Source organism: Bubalus bubalis, chromosome 5 (genome assembly GCF_019923935.1).
Source record: "Bubalus bubalis isolate 160015118507 breed Murrah chromosome 5, NDDB_SH_1, whole genome shotgun sequence".
NCBI lineage: Eukaryota > Metazoa > Chordata > Mammalia > Artiodactyla > Bovidae > Bubalus > Bubalus bubalis.
The window spans coordinates 9,321,984-9,346,771 of record NC_059161.1 but is presented as its reverse complement, the minus strand read 5'-3'; the positions used below and the strand labels follow the sequence as shown (position 1 = coordinate 9,346,771).

Sequence of the window (24,788 nt, the reverse complement as noted above, 5' to 3'; positions counted from 1 at the left end):
CCACTTGTATGGAGGAAGCGTGTTGTAGGAAAACATGAGAACAATTACAGAAAGAAGCAGAATTGAATGTGTGTATGAAATAAAGAGAGAAATTGAGATATGTATCTCCATTTCTACATGTCCAGCTCTCCACCCATCCTTCTGTTTATGAAAGAGAGACTTGAAAGTCACATAGTCTTTGGATTAAGACATAATGTAAACTAATAATACCACTATGTATCAACATTTTGTTTTGGTTTTTTGTTTTGTTTTTGTTTGCTTGTTTTTTTTTTATGTAAGCTTTAATTGGGTTTTCAATACTTCAGTTCAGTTCAGTTCAGTCACTCAGTCGTGTCTGACTCTTTTCGATCCCATGAATCGCAGCACGCCAGGCCTCCCTGTCCATCACCAACTCCCGGAGTTCACTCAAACTCATGTCTATCGAGTCGGTGATGCCATCCAGCCATTTCATCCTCTGCCGTCCCCTTCTCCTCCTGCCCCCAATCCCTCCCGGCATCAGAGTCTTTTCCAATGAGTCAACTCTTCGCATGAGGGGGCCAAAGTATTGGAGTTTCAGCTTTAGCATCAGTCCTTCCAATGAACATCCAGGACTGATCTCCTTTAGGATGGACTGTTTGGACCTCCTTGTAGTCCAGTTCAGTTCAGTCACTCAGTCGTGTCTGACTCTTTTCGACCCCGTGAATTGCACCACGCCAGGCCTCCCTGTCCATCACCGACTCCTGGAGTTCACTCAGACTCACGTCCATCGAGTCAGTGATGTCATCCAGCCATCTCATCCTCTGTAATCCCCCTCTCCTCCTGCTCCCAATCTTTCCCAGCATCAGAGTCTTTTCCAATGAGTCAACTCTTTGCATGAGGTGGCCAAAGTACTGGAGTTTCAGCTTTAGCATCATTCCTTCCAAAGAACACCCAGAACTGATCTCCTTTAGAATGGACTGGTTGGATCTCCTTGCAGTCCAAGGGACTCTCAAGAGTCTTCTCCAACACCACAGTTTAAAACTATCAATTCTTCGGCACTCAACTTTCTTCACAGTCCAACTCTCATATCCATACATGACTACTGGAAAAACCATAGCCTTGACTAGACAGACCTTTGTTGGCAAAGTAATGTCTCTGCTTTTGAATATGCTATCTAGGTTGGTCATAACTTTCCTTCCAAGGAGTAAGCGTCTTTTAATTTCATGGCTGCAATCACCATCTGCAGTGATTTTGGATACTAGAATAGAGACAATCCTAAAAGTAGGCTGATCCCCCAACTCCACTCCTGGCACTCTGACAAATTGCCTCCTGCTGCTGCTAAGTCGCTTCAGTCATGTCCAACTCTGTGCGACCCCATAGACAGCAGCCCTCCATCCCTGGGATTACCCAGGAAAGAACACTGGAGTGGGTTGCCATTTCCTTCTCCAATGCATGAAAGTGAAAAGTGAAAGTGATGTCATTCAGTCATGTCCGACTCTTAGCAACTCCATGGACTGCAGCCTACCAGGCTCCTCCGTCCATGGGATTTTCCAGGCAAGAGTTCTGGAGTGGGGTGCCATCGCCTTCTCCTAAAGATGGGTAAAACCTGGTCCTACCCTCAAAGAAATAAAGTCTGCAAGAAAATGAGACCTTTACAAACCACTTTAAAAAAGACAGAAAACAAGGATACAAAAGAGATACAAATAAAATTCTGCGGGATCCACAGGAGAGGAGAGACCACAGTTGTGCCCAAGGTCAATCCAGACCCACCTCTGAGGGTTGCTTCAGTTTGTGAATTAATGCCCAGTCTTCCAAAGTCCATTTGGGCTTTCATGGTCACTGCCATTTACTAAGGTACAACCCACCCTTATCACAACCCTGAACAGAAACCTAAAGCTGCAAGCTTCGATCAGTTTGCAGAACTCGGTTTTGTTTGTGACTCTGCCCACTCGTATTTACAGTTGCCCTGAAACCTTTGCTGGGAACAGCCCCGCCCACTACCATTCCTTACGGATGCCTGGCCGCCTGATAAGTCAGTCGCCATTACTTTCTGCTACACCCACGGTGAGGCTGCAGCTGAGTAGGGAGTGAAAGAAGGTAAGCGTGGATATTTATTTTCCAGGCATTGATCAAGGGAAATGAGTTTGCACGTGCCATTTGTAAGCTGTTTGCAAAATGTGCTGTATATTCAATTATTCATTCTTCAAGGCTAAGACAGTGGTTTTCAACCTTCTCTTTCCACTCTAGGCTGGGCAAAATAGACCACAGCCAGTCGACCCCATTCTTTCTCACATACCAATGGTACAATAATTCAGGGATACTATTGAGGGGCCACTGTGAAGTATATTTTGGGGAATTAAGTGTCAATGTGCTTTAGCAATCAGGGCATACATGATTCATATTCAAATAGCAATGCATAATTGTTTTTAGGTGTAATTATTAGAAAATTAGAGGCCAAAACATGTAGTTGAAGCAAATATGCGACAATAATTGCTTCAAGGCTAACCAAACAAATCACAATTAACATGATAATGATGAAACTAAGTTAACAGTACATTATAATTAAAGCAAGAATGACAACAATTGAAGACCTTGACCCAAATGTGACAATATAAGCAGTAGGCTAATGACAAAGCACTGGTCCAGAGATGGTCAGGCGCGGACAAGTCTCCATCAGAGCTTTCCCTGAAAGCCAGGCTTCAAGAGATGAGTTGATGAGATGCTAACTCAGAAATTAGAAATCCTCAATAAGAACTGGTATCTCATTGATTTTGGGTTATGAATTCCAAATTAGATTATCTTTTAATAATTCACTTTTCAAGCTACTAGAGAGTAGGTCTTAGATGTACATGAAAACCTGAGTGTACGTATTTGTAAATAGTTTGTCTGAAAGGACTAAAGGAAAGACTTGCTTTCTTGGGTCCATTTGAGGTTGGCGTTGGGTAACTTTGAGAATCAGCGGTTGGAAGGCTCTGGAAAACAGCTGAATTATTATTCACCAGGAGCAAAATATGAGATCTGAGAGCCAGGGACATTTATTCCACCTCTCTTGCCTTCTATAATAAGAGTTTGCCAGGACCTCAGGAGGAAGGGGCCTGAAGAAGGAAATGGCAACCCACTCCACTGTTCTTGCCTGGGAAATCCCATGGACAGGGGAGCCTGGCTGGCTATAGTCCATGCAGTTGCAAAAGAGTTGAACACAACTTAGTGACTGAAACAACAATAGGAGGAACACAAGTGTTCCAAGCTGACACTCCCAGTTAAGTTGGCTCAGAGGTTAATGTGACCTGGAAGTTTTTCACGTTTCCTGATTATAACACAAACCTCCTCAAAGCACTGAAGATGGATGCTGGTGACTAACAGAAGAGTTATGATTTATTTGTGGCTAAAAAATTAAGTGAAGGAAAGACTAGATAGTAGTTGGCCAGAAAACACAGAGTACCAGTTTCCAAAGGGTACAATGCTTTGGTATTTCTGCCTTAGAAAATAACACTCCACAATCGCATAACACTTTTAACCTTTGAAAACATATTTGCATATGTTACTTTGATCTCCAGTGAAGGCTGCAATTTAAATCTCAGGTGTTTGGAGGCTGTTTGCAGCTTTCTGACCTCCTTTTCACTTCCTTTTTCCTCCAACACTCTACTTCCTTCTCCTTGAGTTCACATCCTTCCTATTATAGCTTTTCTTTCTTGTTCTTTCTGCTCAGTTTCTCAGAGGTTGCTTTACAAGCTGGCCCAGGCCTTGCTTACTCTTAAAATGAACCTACAGGACTTCCCAGGGTCATTAAGAGTTAAAGAGGTGGCTGATCCTGGAATCAAAGTCTAATTCAATCTAGATCTTTTGGTATCTCTTTAAAAAATCAAAATATTTGACTTTTCAGTGTGTTAAAAAGCAAACATTCATTGAGTAAATTTAAGAACCCTATTGGCTTTATCCAAGGATTCATGAATTGGATAGCAGCCCATCCAGTAATTAGAAAGGAACACTAAAGATCATACCAAATAGAAGGTTTTTATAGGTAGATTTGGGCAGGGAAAAGAAATAACAATTACCACATCTTTCTTTGGGGATGGAAAGGGTCTATTGGGTGGATTTCCATACTACTGCTGACCAGGAAATTGCAGATGGACTGAACCTGCAATTAGATAAGTACTGAGTTTTACTTTGGTGAGATGTGCGTTCAGCACAAGTGACTCCATTTGGGTCCTGTTTTTTTTGTTTGTATTGTTTTTGATAAGTGAGTTAGATAGAAGCCTTCACTCCTGGATGATGATCCCAGTAAGTGGGTTTATGAATTGTGAGTGACTTGTGCATAGCATAGCCTGTCCCCTGACTCCACCTCACTGAGGCAGCCAGCACCAGCTTGAGTGTCTCTTTCTTATGAAGCCTACAGTTCAGTAATTGGGGGATTGCTATGGGTTGAGCTGTGCCCCCCCATACTTGTGTTGAAGCCATAACCCCCAGTACCTCAGAATGTGACCTTATTTGAAGATAGGGCTTTTTTTAGGCAATCAAGTTAAAATGAGGTCAATAGGGTGGGCCCATATCCAGTAAGACTGGAGTCATTTTCAAATGGGAAATTTGGACAGACAGACCATGGGTTCGCTAAGTCAGACACGACTGAGCAACTTCACTTTCACTTTTCACTTTCATGCATTGGAGAAGGAAATGGCAACCCACTCCAGTGTTCTTGCCTGGAGAATCCCAGGGATGGAGGAGCCTGGTGGGCTGCAGTCCATGGGGTTGCACAGAGTTGGACACGACTGAAGCGACTTAGCAGCAGCAGCAGCAGCAGACTTAAATAGAGGGACGAAATGTGAAGAGACACAGGGAAAAGCCAAGCCAGTGAGAGAGGCTTGGGACAGATGTTTTCTTCACAGGCCTCAGAAAGAGACAAGCCTGCCAACACTTCAGTCTCGGACTTCCAGCCGCCAGAATCCCTGGCAAGTTAATACAGGGGGCAACAGAGCCAAGGAGACTTTGCTACCTCCTCACAGAATTATTTTAGGAATTAAATAAGTTAACTTAAGGAGGTAAAAGACCTATTCTCAGGAAACTATAAGACATTGAAGAAAGAAATAGAAGACAACATAAAGAGATGGCAACATATACTGTGTTCATGGACTGGAAGAATGAACGTTGTGAAAACGATCCTGCTACTACTGCCGAAGTCAATCTACCAATTCAGAATAATCCCTACCAAAATACCAATGGCATTTTCCACAGATGTGGAACACATATTTCAAAAAATTGTGTGGAAACACAGAAGAGCCTGAGTAGCCAAAACAGTCTTGAGAAAGGACAGACCTGGAGGTATCAAGCTCCCTAAACTCAGACTATCCTACAAAGCTGCGATAATCAAAACTTTATGGTAGTGGCACAAAAACAGACACACAGATACATGGAACAGAGTAGAGAGCTAAGAAATAAACCCACATACTTATGGTTAATGAAGCAAGAATGTATAATGGAGAAAAGACCGTCTCTTCAATAAGTGGTACTGGGAAACCTGACAGCTACATGCAAAAGAATAAATTAGAACATTTTCTCACACCATATACAAAAATAAACTCAATATGGATTAAACTCAATATGTGTAAGACTGGATACTATAAAACTCTTAGAGGAAAACATAGGCAGCATACTCTGTAACATAAATTGTAGTAATATTTTTTTGTATCAATACTTTAAGGCAAAGGAAACAAAAGCAAAAATAAACAAATCGAACCTAGTTAAACTTAAAAGCTTTTGTACAAGAAGGAAGCCACTGACAAAACAAAATGATCACCTATTGAACAGGAGGAAATAGTTGCAAATGATATGACCAACAAAGAGTTAACATCCAAAATATATAAACAGCTCATACAACCCAATATAAAAAAACCCAAACAACCAATTAAAAAATGAGCAGAAGATATTCAGATGACCAGCTAATCATCAGAGACATGCCAATCAAAGCCACAATGAGATAATACATCACACTTGTCAGAATGACTATCATCAGAAAGACGGAAATAACAAATGTTGGAGGAGATGTGGAGAAAAGAGAACCCTTGCAGACAGCTGGCAAGAATGTAAATTGGTGCAGCCATTGGGGAAAACAGTATGGAGATTCCTCAAAAAACTGAAAATGGGACTACCATATAATCTAACAATTCTACCCTTGGGTATATTCCAGAAGAAAATGAAAACACTAATGAAAAATACACTGGCACTTCAATGTTCATAGCATTATTTTTACAATAGGCAAGATATGGAAGCAGCCTAAGTACCCATTAACAGACGACTGGAAAAAGAAGATGTGGTATATACACACACACACACACATACACACAATGGAATACTGCTCAGCCATAAAAAGAATGAAATAATGCCCTTTGAAGCAACATGGATAGATCTAGAGATTATCATATTAAGTGGAGTAAATCAGACAGAGAAAGATGAATAACATATAATATCAGAAAAAGGTGGATATGTGAAATCTAAAAAAAAAAATGAATTATTTATAAAACAGAAACAAACTCACAGATATGGAAAACAAATTTATGGTTACCAAAGGGGAAATGTCAAGGAGAGGGATGGCATAAATTAGGAGGTTGGGATTAACATGTATACACCGTGTGTGTGCTTGCTCAGTTGCTTCAGTCGTGTCCAACTCTTTGTGACCCCATGGACTGTGACCTGCCAGGCTCCTTTATCCATGAGATCCTCCAGTCAAGAAAACTGGAGTGGGTTGCCATGCTCTCCTCCAGGGCATCTTCCCAACCCAGGGATCGAACCTGCATCTCTTACGTCTCCTGCAGTAGCAGGCAGTTTCCATACCACTAGTGCCACCTGGGAAGCCCAACATATACACACTGCTGCTGCTGCTAAGTCGCTTCAGTTGTGTCCGACTCTGTGCGACCCCATAGATGGCACCCCACCAGGCTCCCCCGTCCCTGGGATTCTCCAGGCAAGAACACTGCAGTGGGTTGCTATTTCCTTCTCCAATGCATGAAAGTGAAAAGTAAAAGTGAAGTTGCTCAGTTGTATCCGACTCTTTGCGACCCCATGGACTGTAGCCTACCAGGCTCCTCTGTCCATGGGATTTTCCAGGCAAGAGTACTGGAGTGGGGTGCCATTGCCTTCTCCAATATACACACTGCTGCTGCTGCTACTAAGTCGCTTCAGTCGCATCCGACTCTGTGCAATCCCATAGATGGAAGCCAACCAGGCTCCCCCATCCCTGGGATTCTCCAGGCAAGTGGGATGCCATTTCCTTCTCCAATGCATGAAAGTGAAAAGTGAAAGTGAAGTTGGTCAGTCGTGTCCGACTCTTAGCTACCCCATGGACTGCACCCTACCAGGCTCCGCCACCCATGGGATTTTCCAGGCAAGAGTATCGCCTTCTCCAAATATACACACACAATTAATAAGGGCCTTCTGTATAGTACAGAGAACTCTACTCAATATTCTGAAATAACCTTGTGGAGAAAGAAACTGAACAATAATATATATATATGCATAACTGAATCACTTTGCTGTACACCTGAAACTAACATAACTTTGTAAATCAACTATACTCCAATATAAAATTTTTTTAAAAACAATTTACCCATAAAAAAGGAATGAACTTTTGAAATCTTCAACAAAATGGATGTGCCTAGAGGGCATTACGCTTAATGAAATAAGTCAGAGAAAGATAAATACTGTATGTTCTTACTTACATGTGGAATCTAAAAGAGCTGAACTCATAGAAACAGAAAAGAATGGTAGTTGCCAGAGGTTTGGAGATGGAAGATAAGGAGAGATGTTGGTCAAAGGGTACAAACTTCCAGTTAGAATAACTTCTGGGGATCAAATGGACAGCTTGGTGACTATAGTTAACAACACTATCTTATGAACCCGGCTCTAAGGAGCTTTGTGAGGGATGCCAGATATACACACCGGTATATACACACTGGGCCAAATGAGCTGCCAGATCCCACACTGGTCCGGGAAAGACTTTAGGTTCTGTCTGGACAGGACTCTCTGAGGACGAGTTGGGACTTAGGAAGAGATGGATGGTGATGGGAGAATGGTCATATTCCTGGATGTTCAATGGGTTGCCCTTAGGAAACTCAGGAAAGTGTCCACAAGTATCTGGTGGTGTCAAGGATCCTGGCCTTAGGATGCTGTGGCACCATGGAGGTGGTTCCATGTGCGAGTCATGGCGGGACTGAGTGCTGGAAACAAGAGCGAGGGACCACGAAGCCGGTGGGGACTCAAGGGACCTTTGTGACTGTGACCTCATCTCGGACTCTGATGGAGCTCTTGCTGTTGTTGTCTAGTCACTAAGTTGCATCAGACTCTCTTGCTACACCATGGACTGTAGCCCACCAGGCTCCTCTGTTTATGTAGCTCTGCCGGCACCTAAACCCTGAGAGTTCCACGTGTCCAGTCTGCAAAGCTGGCTCCTCGAAGCAAAAACAAAACAAAAAAACCCTCTGTAATTTATATACATGAAAGTCGCTAAGAGAGTCAGTTCAGTTCATTTCAGTCGCTCAGTCGTGTCTGACTCTTTGCAACCCCATGGACGCCAAGGCTTCCCTGTCCATCACCAACTCCCAGAGCTTGCTCAAATTCATGTCCATCGAGTCGGTGACGCCATCCAACCATCTCATCCTAACAGACTAGATCTTAACCATTCTTACCACAGCCACCACCACCACGGCAAAATGGTACCTACGTGAGTTGATGGATGTACTAATTAATCTTACTGTAATAATTATTTTGCAGTAAGTACATGTATTAAATCATCGCTGTATACCTTAAACTTACCCAATTTTATGTGTCAGTTACACCTCAATAAAGCTGGGGAAAATGCAATTTTTAAAAAAGAAGTGACTCACTGTTGACATTGTAGCCTCGGCCGTGCCCATGAGCACCTAAAGGGAAGATCAGGACTTCTCTGGTGACACACCGGATAAGAATCTGCCTGCCAATGTGAGTGACATGGGTTTGATCCCTGGTCTGGCAGGATTGCACTTGCCAAGGAGCAACTGAGCCCGTGAGCCACAACTACTGAGCCATGGGCAGCAACTACAGAAGCCCTGTGCCTGGAGCCTGTGCTAGGCAACAAGAGAGGCCGCTGCAACGAGAAACCTGCGCGATCCCATACAAAGCGATGAAGACCCAGTGAAGCAAAATTAACTAATTAGCTAATCAATTAATTAAGAAAAGTCAAAATGTTAAAAAAAAAAAAAAGGGAAGTCCACCTCACATGCTATTTTGGGGGCGCCATCAAGTAGGCAGTGAGAAAACCCTGGAGGAGAAATAAAATTACAATCAATAAATCAGAGCAAGGATATGTAAAGCCCCAGTAAAGATTAAAAAAAAAAAGGAGAGGCTTCTGGATATACAAAGCAAGAATCTTATTTGATAAGTATGTTAGCATAACCCAACACAGAATGAGTTCTCCTGGGGCTGAGGAGGGGAGTGGGGACTGTCAACTGGAGACTTTGGTTAGGAAAGGGAGGACTGAGGTGCCTTTGTCAGCTGAGCCTGGCTAAGAGTGCCCACACTGGGGATGAAGATATCAGATTTTCCTGGGAGGTCTCTGACAGGAAGTAAACCCCGGAGCCCATCTGGGTCCTGTGCAGCCAGGAAGCAGCACCAAGGTAGTATTTAACTATAATAAAGTGATTCAGGGTAAGAATCCTCTGCCTCTGTGAAACCTAGTGTTGCAGTTTGCATTTAAAAAGGACAAAGCACAGGAAAGAAAATCTGTAAAGATCCTTGTGCTCTGAGTGAAGAACTAAGGCTCTCTGACTGGTACATCTAGTCTGCAAAGAACAGGAAAGGCATCACACTTGCCAGACTGGCCTGCCTTTGGGGCGTCACCATCCCAGGGAGGGGGAGTCATCATTTTGTCCGTTCGTTCATTCATTCAGGTGTTTTTGAGCCAGTTTGTTTCTTGTTGTTTGTTTAGTCACCCAATCGTGTCCAACTCTTTGTGAGCCCATAGACTGTAGCCCACCAGGCTTCACTGTCCATGGAATTTTCTAGGCAAGAATACTGGGGCAGCTTGCTATTTTCTATTCCAGGCGACCTTCCCCACCCAGGGATACAACCCATGTCACTTGCATTGGCAGATGGATTTTTTTTTTTTTTTTTAACCACTGAGCCACCTAGGAAGCCCCATGGCCCTGTGCTAAATCCTGGAGGTACAAAAATAAATGTTAACAACCAGTCTGACTAAGAACCTTAACCTCGGGATCTGTGTAATCTATAATCCAGTTCAAACAAGCGTCTGCTGGCGTCCCCCAGGGGGTTAGGAAGGGCAGGTATAACACAGAGGCGCACAAGTCTAATTGAGCAGAGCAGAAGCCATTCGAGGAGTGAAATGCCAATCCACCTGGGGTCCTGGGTCCACAGCCGTACAGCCTCTTTCTGGGAACGGTAACTGGGACACCTTACAGTAGAAATACAGCCCCAATTACAGCACCACCACTGATAAGCACTTAGCCAAAATTATCACGAGCTAAACAAGGTTAGGTAAGCAGATGTCAACTGAAAAAAAAAGAAGCACAATGTGAAAATTGAACATTATGTTTTATTCTGAGGACTTAAGCCTGGGAGACAGCCTTTCAGCTCTGAGGGACTCATCCAAAGAGGTAATGGAAGAGCCAGGGTATATATGAGTTGATTACTGCTAATCACAAAACGTATCTCAAATGAATGATTTTAGTGCTTTTCCATGTTTGGGAAGATGCTAGAGTTTGGGCTGACTGAAATCATTCCTTCAATATGCACCTAGACTATTTTAGGGCCAGTATCCTGTTTTTCTCCATCTTGAATCCCCATGGGTACATTGTCAGGAGCCCTGCAGTGGGTGACAGCTTTAGGGTGCAACATCCTTTGTTTACTAAAATGGCAGGTGATACGCTTTGTCCTCACAGATGTTTCTAAAATGGTGCCAGGGCCTTTCAGATCTGTTCACTGACTGCCCCACTGGCTGACTTCCCTGACTGAGCAATCCTTCTTTGGTCCAGAAATAAACCAGCCCAAAGTCACCCCAGGATTCTGTGTCTAGATGGCACTTTAACCAGGATAGTGCTTTCATTTTCAAAATTTTGTTGTTGTTCAAGCCAGATTGTCCACTTCTTTTTCAAGCATGGATGTCAAGACCAGTGAGCCTAAAAGCCACCTCTCTGGGATCAGAGTAGATGGAAAAAGTGTACTATTTCCCACCCAGTGCTTTGCATGAATTTGTGTATTCCAACATATGACTTTATATGCTGAAGTTTAAAACCATTATTCAAGTAGGCAAAATTAAACAAAACAAAGCACTTTAGTCCTATTCCAGATCTGGCCTCATTTCTCTACCTATAAAATACAGTTTCCGTCAAGGGATCTTCCCAACCCAAGGATCGAACCTGGGTCTCCTGCATTGCAGGCAGATTCTTTACCATCTGAGCCACTAAGGAAGCCCATAAAATAGAAATTAGTCTTAATAACCTTTGTTTGCTGGGTCCTTCCATACTAAGAGCCATTGAATTTTCTTGGACTGAAACAGCTGATTGAGATCCATTGGAAGTTTAATAGTTGCCTATTGTTGCATAACGAATGACCACAAAATTTAGTGGTTTAAAACAGCAAATGTGTATCATCTCAATTTCTTTAGGTCAGGATTTCAAGAGCAACTGAACAGTTGATAGTTCTGCTCAAGGGATCCCATGAAATTGCAGTTAGGAAGTTGGCATGGGTGGCAGCCATTTTAAGGCTTGACTGGGGTTGGAGGACCCACTTCTAAGATGGCTGAACTCACACAACCATTGGCAGGAGGTCTCCATCCCATGCCACATGGACCTCATGACATGGCAGCTGTCTTCCCCCAGAGCCAGTGATCCAAGACACAGTGGCCAAATGAAAGTCACATGACTCAGTCTCAGAAGTAACTCAGATCCTTCTGCCGTATTCTGTCTATTAGCAGGTGTCAGTAACTCTGGCTCCTAATCGAGAAAATGAGGATCAAGCTCCCATCACCAGCTGAAGGGTGGAGGGTCAGAGGATGAGTGGATGTAATTCAAACTACCACAGAAGGGAATGGGAGAGAGGGCTACATAAGGTTACAGAGGGAGCCTGGGGCAAAACTATGAATCAGAGTCTCATCTTGGCTCAGAGTCTCAGATGTGTTCTCACTTTTACTCATCAATCCACCTCAGACCATTATGCATTGTATCTCTCCCGATGGATAGCTGTGCCCCTGAGGAGATGGCCAGGTAAGCTAGTGTACTAAGCCCTCCCCGACCCCCCAGGTATTGCAAGCATTTCCTTAGAGGAGCCTGCCTCTGCTGAGAAAGTAAAAGCTATCCTCTTGGAGAAAGAATGAATTTAGAGGCAGCTGCCTGGAGGACGTTGTGAGGTAAGTGCCCGATGTACTCACAAATATCAGGTCTCTTCCAGAGAGCTCGCATGCAGCAAAGAATCAAGAATAAATGTCCAGCATGCTACATTCCCCCAAGCCTGCTCTGTTCCCTTCTGACCTCTGAGGTAGAATAAGCCCCGGGCCTAGTGGTGGCACCCTCCAGGGGAGTCCTTCCCATCAGCCTCTGCTTCTGATCCTGCATTAGGATCACAAACCCAGGAGAGATGCTGCAAGTCCTTACTAAGAGGACATGCTTCTGTGCCCAGAGCTCCCTTGTTCCTCTCTCCCATGTTTCATCAATTTAACTGAACTACCTTCCATCCCAGAGTGGACAGGAGACAAAAAACAGTTTCTTGGAGTCCTTCTGGGTTGGGGCTCTAGAGTCACCTTTAATGACTGTATATTCTCTGGGGCCAACCAGCCAGGCCTGGATCCAGCAGAAACACAGGGAGCTGGGCCTGTCGCTGATCAAGAGTTCTCCGATTTGCCTTCAGTGGTCAGTTCCAATCATCAGATGATGTTCTTCAGATGTCCAAAGACAGCATAGAGCTCTCTAATGTCTAGATCAGGGATGCCCAACCTCTGGGATCTAATGCCTGTTGATTTGAGGTGGAGCTGATGTAAGAATAGAAATAAAGTGTACCATGAATATAATGTGCTTGAATCTTCCCTTCCCCCACTCCATGGAAAAATTGTCTTCTTCCATGAAACTGGTCCCTCGTGCCAAAAAAGGTTGGGAATGGCTGATTTAGGCTAAGTGCTAGCGGCTTGTTGTTCTTCAGTCGCTCAGTCACGTCTAACTCTTTGTAACCCCACGCCAGCCTTCCCTGTCCTTGACTACCTCCCAGAGTTTGCTCAAACTCAAGTTCACTGAGTCGATGCCATCCAGCCATCTTATCCTGGATGAAATGAACCAATTCCTTTAAAGACCATCTGCCAAAACTCACACAGAAAGAAATGGACCATGTGAATAGGCCTACAGCCATTAAAGAAATTGAATCAATCATTAACAACTTTCTAAAACAAGAAAGCACCAGGCCCAGCTGAGTTCATTGGGGAATTTTATCCAACATTTAAAGAAGAAATTATACCAATTCTTTGCAATTTATTCCAACAGATAGAAGTCAATGAAATATTCTAAACTCATTCTATGAGGCCAGTATTACTTTACTATAAAAACAAGTCAAAGATAGTACAAGAAAATCATAGACCAATATCTGCCATGAACATAGATGAAAACTCATCAACAAATTGAATCCAACAGTGTACAAAAAGATTTATGTATCATGACTGAGACAGATTCATCCTTGGTAGGCAAGGATGGATCAACATTTGAAAAATCAATTAATATATCACATCAGCCGTTCAAAAAAGAAAAATCATATGAACATGTAAATAGATGCAGAAAAAAATTTCACAAAATTCAACACCAATTCATGATTAAAAATTCAGTGTGAAAGACTGGGCATGTGTAGGATAAGGGTTATATGGGAACTCTCTACTTTCTGCTCAATTTTGCTGGAAATTGAAACTTGCTCTAAAAAAAGTTTGTTAATAATTAAATAAAAAAGATAGTATGTACACGTAAGAAGACATATAATATTCATCCTTAACATACCATTCACTTCAACATTTGTCTCTTTTTCTTAATACATAGGTATTTTTGAAATAGTGTCTAATTTGAGACACCTTTAAGATCTTAAGACTCAAGCCAAAGGTTCTTCCTAACACCAAATGCCAGGCATCCTTTGTCTTCTGACTTGAGGACTTTATTCAAAATGCTAATTTCAAGTTAAAGTCATTTTCTATTTTTCTCCCAAACTTTAAACTTTTTATTTTGTATTGAGGTAGGGCTTCCTTTGTAGCTCAGAGGGTAAAAAATCCACCTGCAATGCAGGAGACCTGTGTTCAATCCCTGGCTCAGGAAAATCCCCTGGAGGAGAGAACAGCAGCCCACTCTAGTATTCTTGCCTGGAGAATCCCACTGACAGAAGAGGCTGGCAGGCTACATTCCATGGAGGTCTCAAAGAGTTGGACATGACTGAGTAACTAAGCAAGAACACACAGCTGATTGGGACTTCCCTGGTGGCTCAGTTGGTAAAGAATCTGCCTACAATCAGGGAGACCCAGGTTTGATCACTGGGTCAGGAATATCCCCTGGAGAAGGATCTTCCCACTCCAATATTCTTGCCTGGAAAGAATTTCATGGACATAGGAACCTGGCCAGTTACAGTCCATGGGGTCTGGTGGCGCTAGTGGTAAAGAACTCACCTGCTAATGCAGGCGACGTAAGAGACACAGGTTCGATTCCTGAGTTAGGAAGATCCCCTGGAGGAGGGCATGGCAACCCTCTCCAGTATCCTTACCTGGAAAATCCCATGGACAGAGGAGCGTGACAGGCTATAGTCCATGGGGTCGCAAAGAGTCAGACACAACTGAGCAACTTCACTTTCTGGTAATGGACATTTAGGTTGCTTCCATGTCTTGACTATTGTAAACAGCGCTGCAATGAACATTGCAATGCATGTACCCTTTCAGATCATGTTTTTCTCCAGGTATATGTGCAGGAGTGGGATTGCAGGGTCATATGGTAGTTCTATTTTTAGTTTTTTAAAGAAAACTCCATACTGTTCTCCATAGTGGCTATACCAATTTACAGTCCCACCAAAAGTGTAAGAGCATTCCCTTGTCTTCCATCCTCTCCAGCATTTGTTGTTTGCAGATTTTTGGACAATAGCCATTCTGACCAGTGTGAGGTGACATCTTATTGTAGGTTTGGTTTTCATTGCTCTAATGACTAGTAATGTTGAACATCTTTTCATGTGCCTATTGCCCATCTGTATGTCTTCTTTGGAGAAATGTCTGTTCAGATCTTCTGCCTATTTTTTTTGAGTGGGCTGTTTGTTTTGATTTTGGTAAACGTCATAAGCTGCTTGTAAATTTTGGAGACTAATCCCTCATTGGTCACATCATTTGCAAATATCCTCCTAATCTGTGTGTTGTCTTTTCATTTTATTTATTGTTTCCTTTGCTGTGTAAAAGCTTTTGAGTTTAAGTAGGCTGAACACTCTCTGACATAAATCTCAGCAACATCTTTTTCAATCCATTTCCCAGAATAATGGAAATAAAAACAAAAATAAACAAATGGGACCTGAAGGCATTTTCTAATCAATCTTAACTTCCCTAATAACCCATTATTAACCCGAATGTTTTTCATTAGGATACATAAATAACTTGTAAAAATTTATATCATTTGGCATATTCATATTCTGCTGTCATTAAAATAAATATATTTGAAATGTATATTTAAACATCATGCATGACAAATGTTTGTTTGAAATGCTAGAACCTGAAATCGTATTTAGTGACAATACTAAGTTGCTCAGTATTACATATAGCTTGCTATTTTTGCATTAACTTGTATTTATATTTTTCCTCACATTATTTTAATTCAAAATTTAAAAAAATAATAGTAACAAATGGAAAGGAAGAAGGGTGGGTGGGACAAGGAGAGAAAAAAGACAACTGTATTGTCTAAGTTTTTAAAGGAATCTATCATGAAGCTTCTGGTTTTCTCCTAAAGGGCCCCGAGGAAGTAAAAGTTCCTCAAGTTTCCTACCCATTTTGTAAAGTAATTCTTTCATTTGACCTGAAGTCTCACCTTCAATTTTGAGAGGCTTTCTCAAATCTGTTAACTTAATTTGGATTGCTCTATCTTTACCATTGCAATTTTATAGTCAAGTGAATTCACTCAGTCGTGTCCGACTCTTTGTGACCCCATGGACTGTAGCCTTCCATGCTCCTCCATCCATGGGATTTTCCAGGCAAGAGTACTGGAGTGGGGTGCCATCTCCTTCTCCAGAGGATCTTCCCAATCCAGGGATAGAACCCAGGTTTCCCACATTGTAGGCAGATGCTTTACCGTCTGAGCCACCAGGGAAGCCCTAAAGCTGAAACTAGCAGAGGATGGTTATGATCCATCGACCTCTGGGTTATGGGCCCAGCATAGTAGCACCTTGAAAAGAATATTTAGTCAGATGTAGGATTAAATCTAAGTTTTATCACATGTTAGTGGTTTGGTGTCAATTAAGTTATTTAATTCATTTTCATTGTCTGTAAAATGTTGGTAAGAAAAACATTCCTCTCTAGTTGTTGTGAGTAGTAGTAGCTACATAAAGCTGTAGTAGTAGCTGACATAAAGCTGATATCCAATAAATGCTAGCTTCCTTAAGACATAAATCACATTATTTCTTAGTTTTCGAACTATTTGTAGAAAGAACGCATGCATGAAGGAATGCCAGGAGAATTATACAGTCATTGATGAAGTAGGTGTTAATACAGTGAGACAGAATGTTAGAGATTTTTCATGGAAATGTAAGTAATAAGGTAAAACATTAGTGATAGTTCATTGGTTAGTTCAGTTCAGTTTAGTTGCTTAGTCGTGTCCGACTTTTTGCGACCCCATGAACCGCAGCATGCCAGGCCTCTCTGTCCATCACCAGCTTCCAGAACCTACCCAAACCCATGTCCATTGAGTTGGTGATGCCATCCAACCATCTCATCCTCTGCCGTCCCCTTCTCCTCCCGCCCTCAATCTTTCCCAGCATCAGGGTCTTTTCAAATGCACTTCCCATCAGGTGGCCAAAGTATTGCAGTTTCAGCTTCAACATCAGTCCTTCCAATGAACACCCAGGACTGATCTCCTTTAGAATGGACTGGTTGGATCTCCTTGCAGTCCAAGGGACTCTCAAGAGTCTTCTCCAACACCATAGTTCAAAAGCATCAATTCTTTGGTGCTCAGTTTTCTTTATAGTCCAACTCTCACATCCATGCATGACCACTGGAAAAACCATAGCTTTGACTAGACGGACCTTTGTTGACAAAGTAATGTCTCTGCTTTTTAATATGCTGTCTAGGTTGATTATAACTTTTCTTCCAAGGAGTAAGTGTCTTTTAATTTCATGGCTGTAGTCACCATCTGCAGTGATTTTGGAGCCCAAAAAATAAAGCCAGCCACTATTTCCACTGTTTCCCCATCTATTTCCCATGAAGTGATGGGACCAGATGCCATGATCTTCGTTTTCTGAATGTTGAGCTTTATGCCAACCTTTTCACTCTCCTCTTTCACTTTCATCAAGAGGCTCTTTAGTTCCTCTTCACTTTCTGCCATAAGGGTGGTGTCATCTGCATATCTGAGGTTATTGATATTTCTTCTGGCAATCTTGATTGCAGCTTGTGCTTCTTCCAGCCCAGCATTTCTCATGATGTACTCTGCATATAAGTTAAATAAGCAGGGTGACAATATATAGTCTTGACGTACTCCTTTTCCTATTTGGAACCAGTCTGTTGTTCCATGTCCAGTTCTAACTGTTGCTTCCTGACCTGCATATAGGTTTCTCAAGAGGCAGGTCACGTGGTCTGGTATTCCCATTTCTTGAAGAATTTTCCACATTTTATTGTGATCCACACAGTCAAAGGCTTTGGCATAATCAATAAAGCAGAAATAGATGCTTTTCTGAAACTCTCTTGCTTTTCCCATGATCCAGCGGATGTTGGCAATTTGATCTCTGGTTCCTCTGCCTTTTCCAAAACCAGCTTGAACATCTGGAAGTTCATGGTTCACGTATTACTGAAGCCTGGCTTGGAGAATTTTGAGCATTACTTTACTAGCATGTGAGATGAGAGCAATTATGCGGTAGTTTGAGCATTCTTTGGCATTGCCTTTCTTTGGGATTGGAATGAAAACTGACCTTTTCCAGTCCTATGGCCACTGCTGAGTTTTCCAAATTTGCTGGCATATTGAGTGCAGCACTTTCACAGCATTATCTTTCAGGATTTGAAATAGCTCAACTGGAATTCCATCACCTCCACTAGCTTTGTTCATAGTGATGCTTTCTAAGGCTCACTTGACTTCACATTCCAGGATGTCTGGCTCTAGGTGAGTGATCATACCATCATGATTATCTTGGTCATGCAGATCTTTTTTGTACAGTTCTTCTGTGTATTCTTGCCACCTTTCTTAATATGTTCTGCTTCTGTTAGGTCCATACCATTTCTGTCCTTTATCGAGCCCATCTTTGCATGAAATGTTCCCTTGGTATCTCTAATTTTCCTAAAGAGATCTCTAGTCTTTCCTATTCTGTTGTTTTCCTCTGTTTCTTTGCATTGATCACTGAGGAAGGCTTTCTTATCTCTTCTTGCTATTCTTTGGAACTCTGCATTCAGATGCTTATATCTTTCCTTTTCTCCTTTGCTTTTCACTTCTCTTCTTTTCAGAGCTATTTGTAAGGCCTCCCCAGACAGCCATTTTGCATTTTTATAAATCAATTATACCCCAATAAATTTTTTTTATAAATAGGAATGCTTAATAGTCATAAAATAGTTTATGTGAAAAGCAAGCTATAAAAATTTGTGTATAATGCTTAATCAATTTGTGGTGTACATATGCATGCACACTTGTGTCTGGAGACTGAAAAAATAAAGAGACTGACACAAAATAAATGTTGGAAAAAGAAAGGACTAAAAAGAAGTAGGCATTTCCCCAAGGTACAGCTCAGTTGGTTCTGCCTCCTCTGGTCTCAGGCACTGCCACCCCTCTGAGGCTCAGTCCTCTGCAGAGGAAGCAGCCAGCTTGCAGAAGGAAGCATGATGAAGTAGCTCACTGGACTCTCAACAATAACCATGTGAAGTGAGGTAGGCAGACATTAGTCTCACTGCTAATATGGACAGAGCTGGACTGGAAACCAGTCTTCCAGTTCCAGAGGCTGAGATCTTTCCATTAAGCCATACTGAATTCTGAATGAAAGAGACCATTGCTGACACTATTTTGGAATCAGGAGCTTATATATTTATGTAGGTTGATAAGTGCAAGCCTTGGGGTACAAAGCAAAACTGGAATTTTTCAGCTGCATCTAGTTGAGATATAATGTGTAAAGAATTAGTAGTGCATTTTGTTGCTTCCCTTGTGGCTCAGCTGCTAAAGAATTCGCCTGTAATGTGGGATACCTGGGTTCGATTCATGGGTTGGGAAGATCCCCTGCAGAAGGGAAAGGCTACCCACTCCAGTATTCTGGCCTGAAGAATTCCATGGACTGTATGGTCCATGGGGTTGCAAAGAGTTGGACACAACTGAGCGACTTTCATTTTGTTATTAAGAAACTCATCCTTTCTAGCTAGAAAAAGGAGAAACCCTCAGCAAAAGCATCACTATTTTGGAGGGATTGAATAACCACCCCCAGCTCAGCCCTACCACAGTGCAATTGCTGCAGTCTTTAAGAACCTTCAGTTGGCAGATGACATGACTTCATGTGTAGAAAATCCTAAGGAATCCACTTTAAAAAACTATTATGACCAATTAATAACTAAGGTTGTAGGATACAATTAAATACAAAAACAACTTTCTATATAATTGCAATGAAAAATCTGAAAATGAAATCAGGAAATCAATTCTATTTACAACATTATCAAGAGGAATAAAATAATTAGGAATAAATTTAATATGAGAAATGCAAAATCTATTCTCTGAAAACTACAAAATATTGTTCAAGAAATGAAAACAGACCTAAACAAATAAACAGACAATATGGTTTAGGTGGCAATACTTCCCAGGGCTCTACAGACACAGCACAATCCTTATCAAAACCTTAGCTGGCTTCTTTGCAGAAATCAACATGCTGATTCGAAAATTCATAGGACCCAGAGTAGCCAAAACAATCTTGAAAAAAAAAAAAGAGCAAAGATAATGTATTCACAATTCCCAATTTCAAAATTTACTAGAAAACTACAGTAAGTAATACAGCACAGTAGTGGCATAAGTAGAGACATACGATCAATGGACAGAACTGAGAGTCAAGAAGTACACACTCACATTTAAGGTCAGTTGATTTGACGGGGGTGCATGACCATCCAATGGAGAAAGAATAGCCTGGGATAACTGAGTAGCTACATGTGAAAGAATTAAGTTGGACCTCTACCCCACACAAAAACTAAGTAAAAATTTAGCACCTAAAACTTAAACTCTTAGAACAAAACAAAGGTATAAGTCTTTGTGATCTTGGATTAAGCGATGGTTTCTTAGATATGACACCAAATGCACAACATACAAAAGAAAAAGTAGATATCATCAAAATAAAAAATGTCTGTGCTCCATCATGAAGAAAGTACAAAGAGGGACTTCCCTGGTGGTCCAGAGACTAGGACTTGGCACTTTCACTGCCAAGGCCCAGGTTCAATCCTTAGTTTGGGAACTAAGATCCTGCAAAAATATAAAAGGAAAAAGGAAACCCATAAAATGAAATAAAATATTTGCAACTCACATATCTGATACAGGACTTGTATTTAGAATATATAAATTACTTTCACAACTTAAAAGTAAAAAGATAACACAATTAAAAAAGGACAAAGCATCTGAATAGTTATTTCTCTAAAGAAAATTTACAAATGGCCAATAAGCACATGAAAAGATACTCAACATCATTAACTGCCAGAAAAATACAAATCCAAACTACAATGAGGTACCGCTTCACACCCATTAGGATGGCAATAATATACATATATATATATGCTGCTGCTGCTGCGTCACTTCAGTCGTGTCCGACTCTGTGCGACCCCATAGATGGCAGCCCATCAGGCTTCCCGTCCCTGGGATTCTCCAGGCAAGAACACTGAAGTGGATTGCCATTTCCTTCTCCGTTGCATGAAAGTGAAAAGTGAAAGTGAAGTTGCTCAGTCGTGTCCGACTCTAGCAACCCCATGGACTGCAGCCTACCAGACTCCTCCGTCCATGGGATTTTCTAGGCAAAAGTACTGGAGTGGGGTGCCATATATATGCACATGTATTTGTAAAACAGCTTTACAGATATATAGTCATAGGTAGAGAGATTGCTACACATGCATTTGAACCCCAAATCATCCAAACTCATCCTGGTTACTGCTATAAGATTTTCAGAATTATTTTATTAACATTATTTTCAATGTTTTTACAATGAAATTAATTTAACAGTGTTAAATATTGCAGAGTATAATTTAATAATGACTGTAGCCTGCCAGGCTCCTCTGTCCATGGAATTCTCCAGGCTAGAATACAGGAGTGGGTTGCCATTTCCTCCTCCAGCAGATCTTCCTGACCCAGGAATTGAATCCTCGTCTCTTGAGTATCCTGCATTGGCAGGCAGATTCTTTACCACTGGACCACCTGGGAAGCCCCATATTAATAATAATATTAAGATATGCTAATTGTTACTTTGCAAAGAAAATATTTATATACATTATAGGTGTAAAACCCACTCCAGTGTTCTTGCCTGAAGAATCCCACGGATTGGGGAGCCTGGTGGGCTGCCATCTATGGGTTCACACAGAGTTGGACACGACTGAAGCGACTTAACAGCAGCAGCAGCAGCATAGGTGTCCAGTTCTAGTTTCAGTTCAGTCGCTCAGTTGTGTCCGACTCTTTGCGACCCCATGAATTGCAGCATGCCAGGCACGACTGAAGTGACTTAGCAGCAGTAGCAGCAGGCCTCCCTGTCCATCACCAACTCCCAGAGTTTACTCAGACTCATGTCCTTCGAGTCGGTGATGCCATCCAACAATCTCATCCTCTGTCGTCCCCTTCTTCTCCTGCCCCCAATCCCTCCCTGCATCAGGGTCTTTTCCAATGAGTCAACTCTTCAAATGAGGTGGCCAAAGTATTGGAGTTTCAGCTTTAGCATCAGTCCTTCCAGTGAACACCCAGGACTGATCTCCTTTAGGATGGACTGGTTGGATCTCCTTGCAGTCCAAGGGACTCTCAAGAGTCTTCTCCAACACCACAGTTCAAAAACATCAGTTCTTTGGCACTCAGCTTTCTTCACAGTCCAACTCTCACATCCATACATGACCACCGGAAAAACCATAGCCTTGACTAGACGGACCTTTGAGTTCTTGCAGGTTTTTAGAAACTTTAAATTAAATATAAATGGAAAAAAAAAACCATATCTATATTTAAGTGCAAATTTTGATTCTACAACATCAAGCTTTTTTCATCATTGTTTGCTTGGCTCAGAATCCTAATCTTTCATTTCCTAAGCTATTGATTAGTTTTATGGTGCAAAAAAGAGGCAGTAATTAAGTTATACATACTGTTTGCTATTCCTACTAAAAAGGTAGAACATTTTGCAAAGAATGTTAAAATTATCATTAAACTACAGTGACGATTATAATAATTGTCTGTGAATTATATAATAATAATTAACAATAATAATAATTCCCTGGGAATTCCCTGGTGGTCTAGTGTTTAGGACTCAGCTTCCAATGCCAGGAGCTGGGGTTTAATCCCAGTCAGGGAACTAAGATCCTGAAAGCCACATGGTGTGGTCAAAAGTAAATAAATAATAAAAAACAACCACTTAACTCTGCAATTATAGCATGAAAGCAACTACAGACAAAATATAATCAGGTAGGGTGGGAGGAGCTGTGTTCCAGTAAAATTTTTTAAAAATTGCCACAACAGTTTAGAAACATGGGTTAAGAAACAAGAGAGAAGCAAATGATTCTTTGAAAATATTATCAAAAACACAGTTCTCATACCAATAAAACCTAGATCAGTAGCTCCTGGTAAATACTGTACCACTTTCTAGCAGGAGGAAAAGTATTTCGAAAGAGGTGAAAGAATTCCTGCTTTCTTTTGCAATTAGGTGTAATTGTTGGGCTATTAAAAAAACAAAACAAAACAAAACAAGATTGTTTTCCTTGGGGAACACTTTGGTCTAATGTGATTTAAATGATCTTTGCCTAAAGGTAGCAGGCTAATTAGCCATAATTCTTGAAACCAAGGATTAGACCAGATAGTTTGTACTTTGGCTAAGGTGATGTCCTCTTGGGTCTACCCTAGTACTTCAGTGCTTAGACGAATACAGTCAAAGTAGTTCCTATGTGGGATTGGGAGTCCAGATACCATCGCTATATTTGAGTTAATTCATGTGGTCTTGGAAATAGCATTTCCAACCTCTCACCATGTCCTGACTATTATCCTAATTCCATTCCTGAACTCCTACACTCGGTTTTCCACATGGCAGCCAGACTGTAGTCTTTAGAAAAAAATTAGATCACTAAGGTGACCAGCCCCTTGGTTTGCCCAGAAATGTGCTAGTTTTAGCACTGAAAGTCTCATATCCCTCAGTCCCAGACAAATTGGTATGGTTCGTCATCCTAGGATGGCCGGCAGCCAATCTTCTTTAGGACAGAACCCTTTATGATGGTCTCCAAGGTCCTGAAGGACCTGTCTCCTGCCTTCCTCTTCAGCTCGTCTCATACTGGGCTCCCTGTGGGCTCTCTACTTCAGGTACACTGGTTTTATCTTATTTATGAGAACATATCCTGCTCCTTTCCATCTCGGGGCCTTTGCCTTTCAATTCCCTGCAGGGGCTGTACCTTCTGTTCCTTTCACTTAGTTAACTCAGGTTCATCCTTCATATCTCAGTGGAATCCTATCACTCTAAGTGTTTCTAACACAAGCTCTCAGAACATTCTCCTTCTTTCCTCCATAGTACTAACATGGTCATACGATTAATCATTATAGTTTAATGTCTGACTCCCGGGCTGTAAACTCTGTGAGTGTTAAGAAGATGTGTGGTTTTGTTTTTCATTGTAATTTTAACTCCTAGAATGTGCCCGGGACAGAAAAAGGGCTCATTAAATATCTGCTTCTTTTCCACTGCTAATGCCATAGGGTACATCTGAAGCATTTTCCTGCTTTTAGTCTATCCACCTTGCAAACATGAAGCCCACTACTGCCATGCGAATCTTCTAGATACAGACAACCTCTGAATTTCTACATCCACTGTGTCCCATAGTGATCTGTTGCTATGTCCCTGTATATAATTAGAAGGAGTACAGTTATTAAGAGTGTGCTATACACCAGCTCTGCACTAGATACTTTATATAGTTAATCTAATTTGCTCCTCACAACCACCCTTGAGAAATGTTTTCCCTATTTTACGTGTGAGAAGACAAAGGCTTGGGGAGATTAGGTAATAATCTATTAGGGTCAGAGGGCTGGTGACCTGGAACAAGGATGGCGCCTGATGCATAAGTGCTTGCATTTTTGGCTTTCAATTACATGTTTTATGAATTTGAATTAGGTTTGTCTGTGTGTGACAGAAAAGCCAAAATATAATGTTAGTGACTTAAGGAAGATATAAAATTACATCTTCCTCATATTAAAGAGACCAGAGGACAGCAGCCTGGGGTTAGCATGGTCTGCTCTTTAGGGACCCAGACTCCCCCTGTGTCCCTGTTTGTTCACGTTAGCTTGTGAGTTTCACTTTCCGGTCCAAAATGGTTACTTGAGCTCCAGTTATCCTCATCCCTCTTTAGTTACCGAGAAAGTGGAAGATGTCATAAAGGGTGTGCCCCCATCCTTTAAAAGTACTTAGAGAGGTCACAGCTGACACATACGCTTTTG

The 24,788-nt window shown here is 41.6% G+C and overlaps 1 protein-coding gene across 5 annotated transcripts in view; it reads left to right on the top strand.

Moving 5' to 3' along the window:
* Positions 1–24,788, top strand: part of LPGAT1 (lysophosphatidylglycerol acyltransferase 1) — a 157,215-nt gene that overhangs the window by 31,163 nt on the left and 101,264 nt on the right. For 2 of the 5 annotated variants that reach the window (XM_025285430.3, XM_044942681.2), the window contains exon 2: positions 1,920–2,055. The exons of the other annotated variants lie outside the window; for them this stretch is intronic. The gene's annotated coding sequence lies outside the window, so the exon portion shown is untranslated. The remainder of the gene's footprint in view (positions 1–1,919; positions 2,056–24,788) is intronic. 5 annotated transcript variants of the gene reach the window in all.